Below are 7,639 nucleotides of genomic sequence, written 5' to 3' on the forward strand. Positions count from 1 at the left end.
TCCATTCATCTTTGACCAATTCCACTCAATTGTCATGCTTGAGTAAAAGTAAAGATACCTTAATAGAAAATGATTCAAGTATAAGTAAAAGTCACCCAGTAAAATAATACTTCAGTAAAAGTCTAAAAGTACTTGGTTTTAAATATACTTAGGTATCAAAGTAAATGGAATTGCTAAAATGTACTTAAGTATCAAAAGTAAAAGTAAAAGTATAAACCGTTTCAAATTCCTTATATTTTTATTGACAGATAGCCAGGGTCATGCTCCAACACTCAGACATAATTTACAAACAAAGCATTTGTGTTTAATGAGTCCACCAGATTAGAAAGATTAGGGATGACCAGGGATGTTCTCTTGATAATTGTGTGAAGTGGACCATTTTCCTCTCAAAATGTAACTAGTACTTTTGGTTGTCAGGGAAAATGTATGGAGTAAAATGTACATTATTTTCTTTTGGAATGTAGTGAAGTAAAAGTAAAAGTTGGCAAAAATATAAATAGTAAAGTACAGATACCCAAAAAACTACTTAAGTAGTACTTTAAAGTATTTTTACTTAAGTACTTTACACCACTAGTCTGATGGCCTTGAGATAGAAGCTGTTTTTCATTCTCTCGGGGCAAGTGGGATAAGTTGAGCAAAAGGGGCAAGTTGAGCCACCCTTGTTTCTAGGAAACCATACACTAAATTAATCATTTGACCAAATATTTAGGAAGAGGTCATCATTTCATGGAGTCTGATATTAAGGAAGAAACCACATGGAAAAAGTGGTAAGCAAGTTAGGTTTAAAAAAGTGATTTTCATCAAGTCAAATGAATGTATTGTGTTTGAGGTTTTATGTAGATCATTTTAAGATTGTTTCTAAACATCATTTGAGGTCTCTATAGGCTTCAATATGAGGTCCTAAACCTTGCATGAACGTGCACCCTTGTAGCTGTGGAGGCTAATATAGTCAAAATGTTTGTGTTGGGGTAAGTTGAGCATCAATAGCCATGGGTTTGAGCCAATGGCAAGTTGAGCAAATTGAGGTGTTTAATGCATTTATTTCTATTGACTGATTTCCTTATATGAACTGTAACTGAGTAAAATCTTTGAAATTGTTTATATTTTTGTTCAGTAGATATCTTTGTTAGAACGAATACTATATTTCCCTTGATGGAGTGATGCTGAATGCATAAACTTACCCCACCCCCCCTACTCCGAATGTCATGAAAAGAGAAAATGAATCAGATTGTCCCCACTTTTTCATGTGAATTTAACATTCCCAGGGACTCAGTCCTTAAAGGAAAATTCCACTCAAAAACTATTTTAAGGTATTTGTTTCAGTAGTCCACTGTTGATAAAGTCCAAAAATCATTTCAACATCAGCAATCAAGTTTTCAAGATACAGAAAGTGTCAGTCTTTAAAGCATATCTTGAAAACTTGATTGATGACATTCAAAACATTTTAAACAGTTCTTAACTTGATATGACAGTTCTAGTCTAGATATGTGTTGGTGTAGACTAGAGAGGTATTTAGGGAACACTGGAGAGCCTCTACATATGACAAGTAAGGTAAAGGATATCCTGGAGAGAGGGTTTGGCCCGTGTCCTGCGCCTGTCACAAATAACAATAAAAAGTATGAATAACTCATAAGAAGGAGACCCCTGATGTGCTAGTTGTTAGATTAAAGGCTAAACAACATTAGTAGCTCAGCGTGTGTGTGTGTGTGTGTGTGCGTGTGTGTGTGTGTGTGTGTGTGTGTGTGTGTGTGTGTGTGAGTGTGTGTGCGCGTGTGTGTGTGTGTGAGAGAGAGAGAGAGAGGTGAGAGAGAGGAGGAGAGAGAGATGGAGAGAGAGAGAGGAGAAGAGAGAGAGAGGAGAGCGTGAGGAGAGAGAGAGAGAGAGGGAGGCGTCGGAGAGAGAAGAGTGAGAGAGAGAGAGAGAGAGAGGGAGAGAGAGAGAGAGAGAGGAGAGGAGAATGAGAGAGAGAGAGGAGAAGAGAGAGAGAGAGAGAGAGAGAGAAGAGAGAAGAGAGAGACAACAAGAGAGAGGGGGAAAAGAGAGCAAACAGTCCCTTGTCCATTCAAAGACAAAAACTTGGGCGGGCGTTTCAAGTACTGATTGAATAAATGAGCCTAGTGACAGTGTGAAAAGAGACTATGAATGGAGCAGGGAAAGGTGGATGGCAGTTATTATATTTCCCTCTGGAGACTGGTGTTCCCAGGGGATGTAATTGATTTAGATGGATCAACAGTGGGGTTCCCACAGCCTGCGTCTGTTTGTTCTCCAACAGCAGACCCCATTGAGCAGACTGACCCTCTCCACGAACAAGAGGGGAGAGAAAAACAAAAACAACTACAAAACCCGGGTGGAAGAGAGCAAAAGGACTGTTCACACTGGCCCATAAATCGGTCCCTTTCCTCTCCAACATTTGATTGTTTTCCTGCCCCTCCCAATACGCCCTTATTTTTAGGACTTTGATAGACTTTATTCTCAGGCTTCTATTTGATGCTGTTTTTATTGAGTTTTTACGTGAAATCGCAGTAATGGCCTGTTACATTCAGAATTTGTCGCTGAAGCTTTGATTAAGAAAGAAATAAGAGAATCTCAGACCACTTCATTTCAGTGCAACATCAAGCCGGGCCAACTCCCCTTTGATATAACAGCACCACTATAGATGTTCTAAGTTAACTGAAATATGCTAAAGATGTACTGTAAAAGCTATCTACCTATGGTTCAGCTACAGTAGTAGCTTATGTTAGCATTCAGCTAACTAGTAGCTAATGATCTATGACGATGCAGAAATAATTTTGTTAAGTTCGCTTCTTAGCTCTTTATAAATGGCACGGTATGGTAACATTACTGTACTTTTATATATGAGGGGTAGTAATCGTTCCTTTTTAATCAGCTAACGTTATTTGATTGTTAGCCAGCTAGCAGTGCTATATGTGCTATTGTCTTGTAATTTAGCTAATGAGTTTTACAGATGAGAAAATAAACCCTTTATTTGTCTGCACATGCTTGTGAATGGTTGCAATATGGTTAAGATGGGAAGTTGCTCACATAGTTGATTAATAGTTAGTTAAAGCATGCTTACTGGCTACTGTCACAGTAACTGTGATGTTTACGGTAAATATTGCTGCTTAGCAACGTGGCGTTACCAATCCACATCCAAATGTAAGGCAATAATGTCATGTAAATTGTAGAAATCTCTTCACGACACCTCTCCTCCAACTCTCTTCCAACTCTCATCAGTCTGGATAGGCCCTTGACTATCAGCAGAGGAACAGAAGGGGGAAAACGTCTGACCTGCTACTTTTCACAGCAATCTTCTCCAAAACAATGCCGACTCTGCCGGTTAAACAAGAGGTGAAAAAAGCAAACTTATTAAATAAAGTTTCTCCATACTCTGCCAAGAAAGAGTCCACATTAGCTTAGTACACTCTTAGAAAAAAAGGGGTTATCTAGAACCTTTTTAAATATTTTTTTATTTCACCTTTATCTAACCAGGTAGGCCAGTTGAGAACAAGTTCACATTTACAACTGCGACCTGGCCAAGATAAAGCAAAGCAGTGTGACACAAACAACAACACAGAGTTACACATGGGATAAACAAACGTACAGTCAATAACACAATAGAAAAATCTGTATACAGTGTGTGCAAATGAAGTAAGGAGGTAAGGCAATAAATAGGCCATAGTGGCGAAGTAATTACAATTTAACAATTAACACAATTAACACTGATAGCTGATAACTGATAACACTGATAGATGTGCAGATGAGGATGTGCAAGTAGAAATACTGGTGAGCAAAAGAGCAGAAAAAAGGGTTCTTCGGCTGTTCCCGTAGGATAACCTTTTGAAGAACCCTTATTGGTTCCAGGAAGAACCCTTTTGAGTTCCATGTAGAATTTTACCTTTATTTAACTAGGCAAGTCAGTTAAGAACAAACTATTATTTTCAATGACAGCCTAGGAACAGTGGGTTCCTAGCTGCCTTGTTCAGGGGTAGAATGACAGATTTGTACCTTTTCAGCTCAGGGAATTGAACTTGCAACCTTTTGGTTACTAGCCCAACTGTCACGACTTCCGCCGAAGTTGACTCCCCTGCCTGTTCGGGCGATGCTCAGCGGTCGTCGTCACCGCCCTACTGGCCGCCACCGATCCCTTTTTCGTTTGTCTGTTTGTTTTGTCTTATTAGTTGTACCTGTTGTTTTTGGTTTCGTAATGAGCTTCCCTATATTTAGGAGTTTGACCCGCCCTTGTTTTGTGCGGGATTGTTTTTTGTTACGTGTGTGTATTTTGGGTTGTTGGCAAGTGTTTCTCTGCGCCCTGGATGTTCGGGCTTATTCATTTTTGGTTAAGAGTAAAAAGGAATATTTTTCCCAAGCGGCTCTCTCTCTCTGCGTCTGGTTCTTTCACCCACCTAGTCCCGCGTGACACCGGCGCTCTAACCACTAGGCTACCCTGCCGCCCCAAAGCTTTAGAAAGAGGGTTCTACATGGAATCTAAAAGGGTTATACCTGGAACCGAAAAGGAGTATCCTGAGGACAGTCGAAGAACACTTTTGGAACCCTTTTTTCTAGGACTGTATTAACCCATACACGACACGTGGTCCACAAAGGGTGTACACACCAATTGAGCATCTTATGCAAGGTGGCTGTCATTTGGTGCATGTGATGCCAAACGAATAGATCAGTGGAGATGCTATCTGAGCCCCAAGCCACCATCTGCAGTGGAATTCCTTGCATGAGCTCAGTCTGATAGTAGGACACTCAGGTCTGTCACTTTTTAATCCTCTCCATCATCACCCTCGTATGCCACGTTGTCCCAAAAATAAACCATTGGCATGAATCTGGACAGGACAAATGGTTCCTGGTTCTGGTCCCCCAAAACAAGGTGGGTTCTTCTAACATGTGTGTGTGTATGTGTGTGTGTGTGTGTGTGTGTGTGTGTGTGTGTGTGTGTGTGTGTGTGTGTGTGTGTGTGTGTGTGTGTGTGTGTCACGCCCTGACCTTAGAGATCCTTTTAATTCTCTATTTGGTTAGGTCAGTGTGTGACTAGGGTGGGCAATCTATGTTTTCTATTTCTTTGTTGGCCAGGTATGGTTCCCAATCAGAGGCAGCTGTCTATCGTTGTCTCTGATTGGGGATCATACTTAGGCAGCCTTTTTTCCACCTTAGTTTGTGGGATCTTGTTTTTGTACTGTTGCTTTCCAGCCCTACAGAACTGTGCGTTTCGTTTTGTATTTATTTTTTTCGGTGTCATCAATAAAAGAAAGATGTACACCTACCACGCTGCACCTTGGTCCAATCCTTCCATCGACGAGCGTAACTGTGTGTGTTTGTGCGCGCGCGCGCACGCACGCACGCACGCACGCACGCACGCACGCACGCACGCGTGTGTGTGTGTGTGTGTGTGTGTGTGTGTGTGTGTGTGTGTGTGTGTGTGTGTGTGTGTGTGTGTGTGTGTGTGTGTGTGTGTGTGTGTGTGTGTGTGCTGGCTCGCGACAATGTATTGAATGTTGATCAAATCTTTTTTTCTTTTTTACAGATAAGGAAAATGTTATGACTTTAATATCTTGAAAACAATCATGTTTAAAGCAAATTCATAAAGGTTTGATTGTCCTAAACTGAATAAGCCTATAATAAAAGCACTTCTCCATTGCCATGCCCCTTGACAACCCGCTGGGCCACCCAACCATAACAATATGTATGCATTTACTCCCACACTTCAAACCAGACAAGAATACCTTGTGGCATGGTCAAGGACATGGACAGCTTTTTATGGTTCATTTAATTTTCCCAAGTACGGCTTTATGGTGTCTAAGAGCTTATGCATTCAAATTAGTCTATCTGCCCTCTTTCTCACACTCTGGCCACAGGCAGCTGGCTAGTGGACAAACTGAGGGTGAATCGAGGGTGCTCTAGCTTTTAATCTTTGTTTTATAGCTATTTCAGCCCAGGCAACGCTTATTTAGGCTTCAATAAGGAGATGATGGGACACTAGGACTCTTGTATCAGTTTGAGGGAGCATTCAAAAGCACATGACCAACATCAATCACTGATGAATTGTAGGCCTGCTACAACAATGAACGATTGTCACTGGTGCTGTGAAATTCTGTAAGTATCATTATCTTATACAATCCATGTTATTTCCCTCATCAGCAGGATCTTTGAGTCTACAACAAGAACGCCATATTGCCAGAGGGACATCCATCATTGTGTGGAAAGGTGCCTTTTATTTTAGTATGGCACTTAAAATTCTGCCTGATTCTTCTGGTTCAGTGCTTCACGTGCAGACAGTCGTTTTTTCTAGGCGACTGCTGAGGTCATACTGTCCTGGGAAATTTAAGTTATCCATTTAAATCAACAAATGATCGCGACCTCTTCTGAGTATATGAATGTGCCCAGTGGCAGATGGCAGTGTTCCATAACCCATAGACTTAGAGAACTAACCCCCAAGGGGGATCATGCATCCCTGGGTCATCAGTTGGTCACACCAAGGAAGAGGGAGAGAGTGAGAGATAAAGGGAGGGGAGGGTGGAAGAAGGAGATAGAGGTGACTCTTGTTCGCTCTTAATCCCCCAAATTGAGCAAATACATTTTAGAGTTCTGCATATGCAAACAGAGGGGTTTAAGACTCTCTCCAACCCTGATTAGGCCTCTATCTTATCAGGGATAAGGATGCCCATGAATAATTACGGACAGCCATGTAGACTTATTTTACCCACTTGTCTTTTTGACAGCTGCCAGCAGTATTTTCTATTTCAATTTGACCAGGCAAGTCAAACCCAAATTAACAAGACAGCTAATTCTATTCTATCCCAAATAAACTAGACAGCTAAGTCTATCCTATCCCAAATAAACAAGACAGCTAAGTCTATCCTATCCCAAATAAACTAGACAGCTAAGTCTATCCTATCCCAAATAAACAAGACAGCTAAGTCTATCCTATCCCAAATAAACAAGACAGCTAAGTCTATCCTATCCCAAATAAACAAGACAGCTAAGTCTATCCTATCCCAAATAAACAAGACAGCTAAGTCTATCCTATCCCAAATAAACTAGACAGCTAAGTCTATCCTATCCCAAATATACTAGACAGCTAAGTCTATCCTATCCCAAAAAAACAAGACAGCTAAGTCGATCATATCCCAAATATATAAGACAGCTTAATCAAGGCAACCAATAGTGGTGCATCAATATCATAATTTTAAACAGACTGCAACACTCCAGTTATGGCTTCTCTTCCCATGGAGGAGGCACACTGTTGTCTGACACTCATAACATGTAGGAGCCAGTTGTCACGACTTCCGCCAAAGTCGGTCCCTCTCCTTGTTCGGGTGGCGTTCGGCGGTCAACGTCACCGGCCTTCTAGCCATCGCAGATCCACTTTTCATTTTCCATTTGTTTTGTCTTTGTCTTACACACCTGGTTTCAATCCCCCAATTACTTGTTCATTATTTAACCCTCTGTTCCCCCATGTTTGTTTGTGAGTAATTGTTTGTATGTAATACGGTCCGTTATGTGGGCTCGCTTTATTGTATTGTATTTGTCTATTTTGAGTAAATTACATTTATTTACTCATATCTGCTGTCCTGCGCCTGACTCCTCTACACAAGCTACACACAGACCACATTACACCAGTGGTGTAGTGGAG

This window comes from Salvelinus fontinalis, chromosome 1 (genome assembly GCF_029448725.1).
Source record: "Salvelinus fontinalis isolate EN_2023a chromosome 1, ASM2944872v1, whole genome shotgun sequence".
Lineage (NCBI taxonomy): Eukaryota > Metazoa > Chordata > Actinopteri > Salmoniformes > Salmonidae > Salvelinus > Salvelinus fontinalis.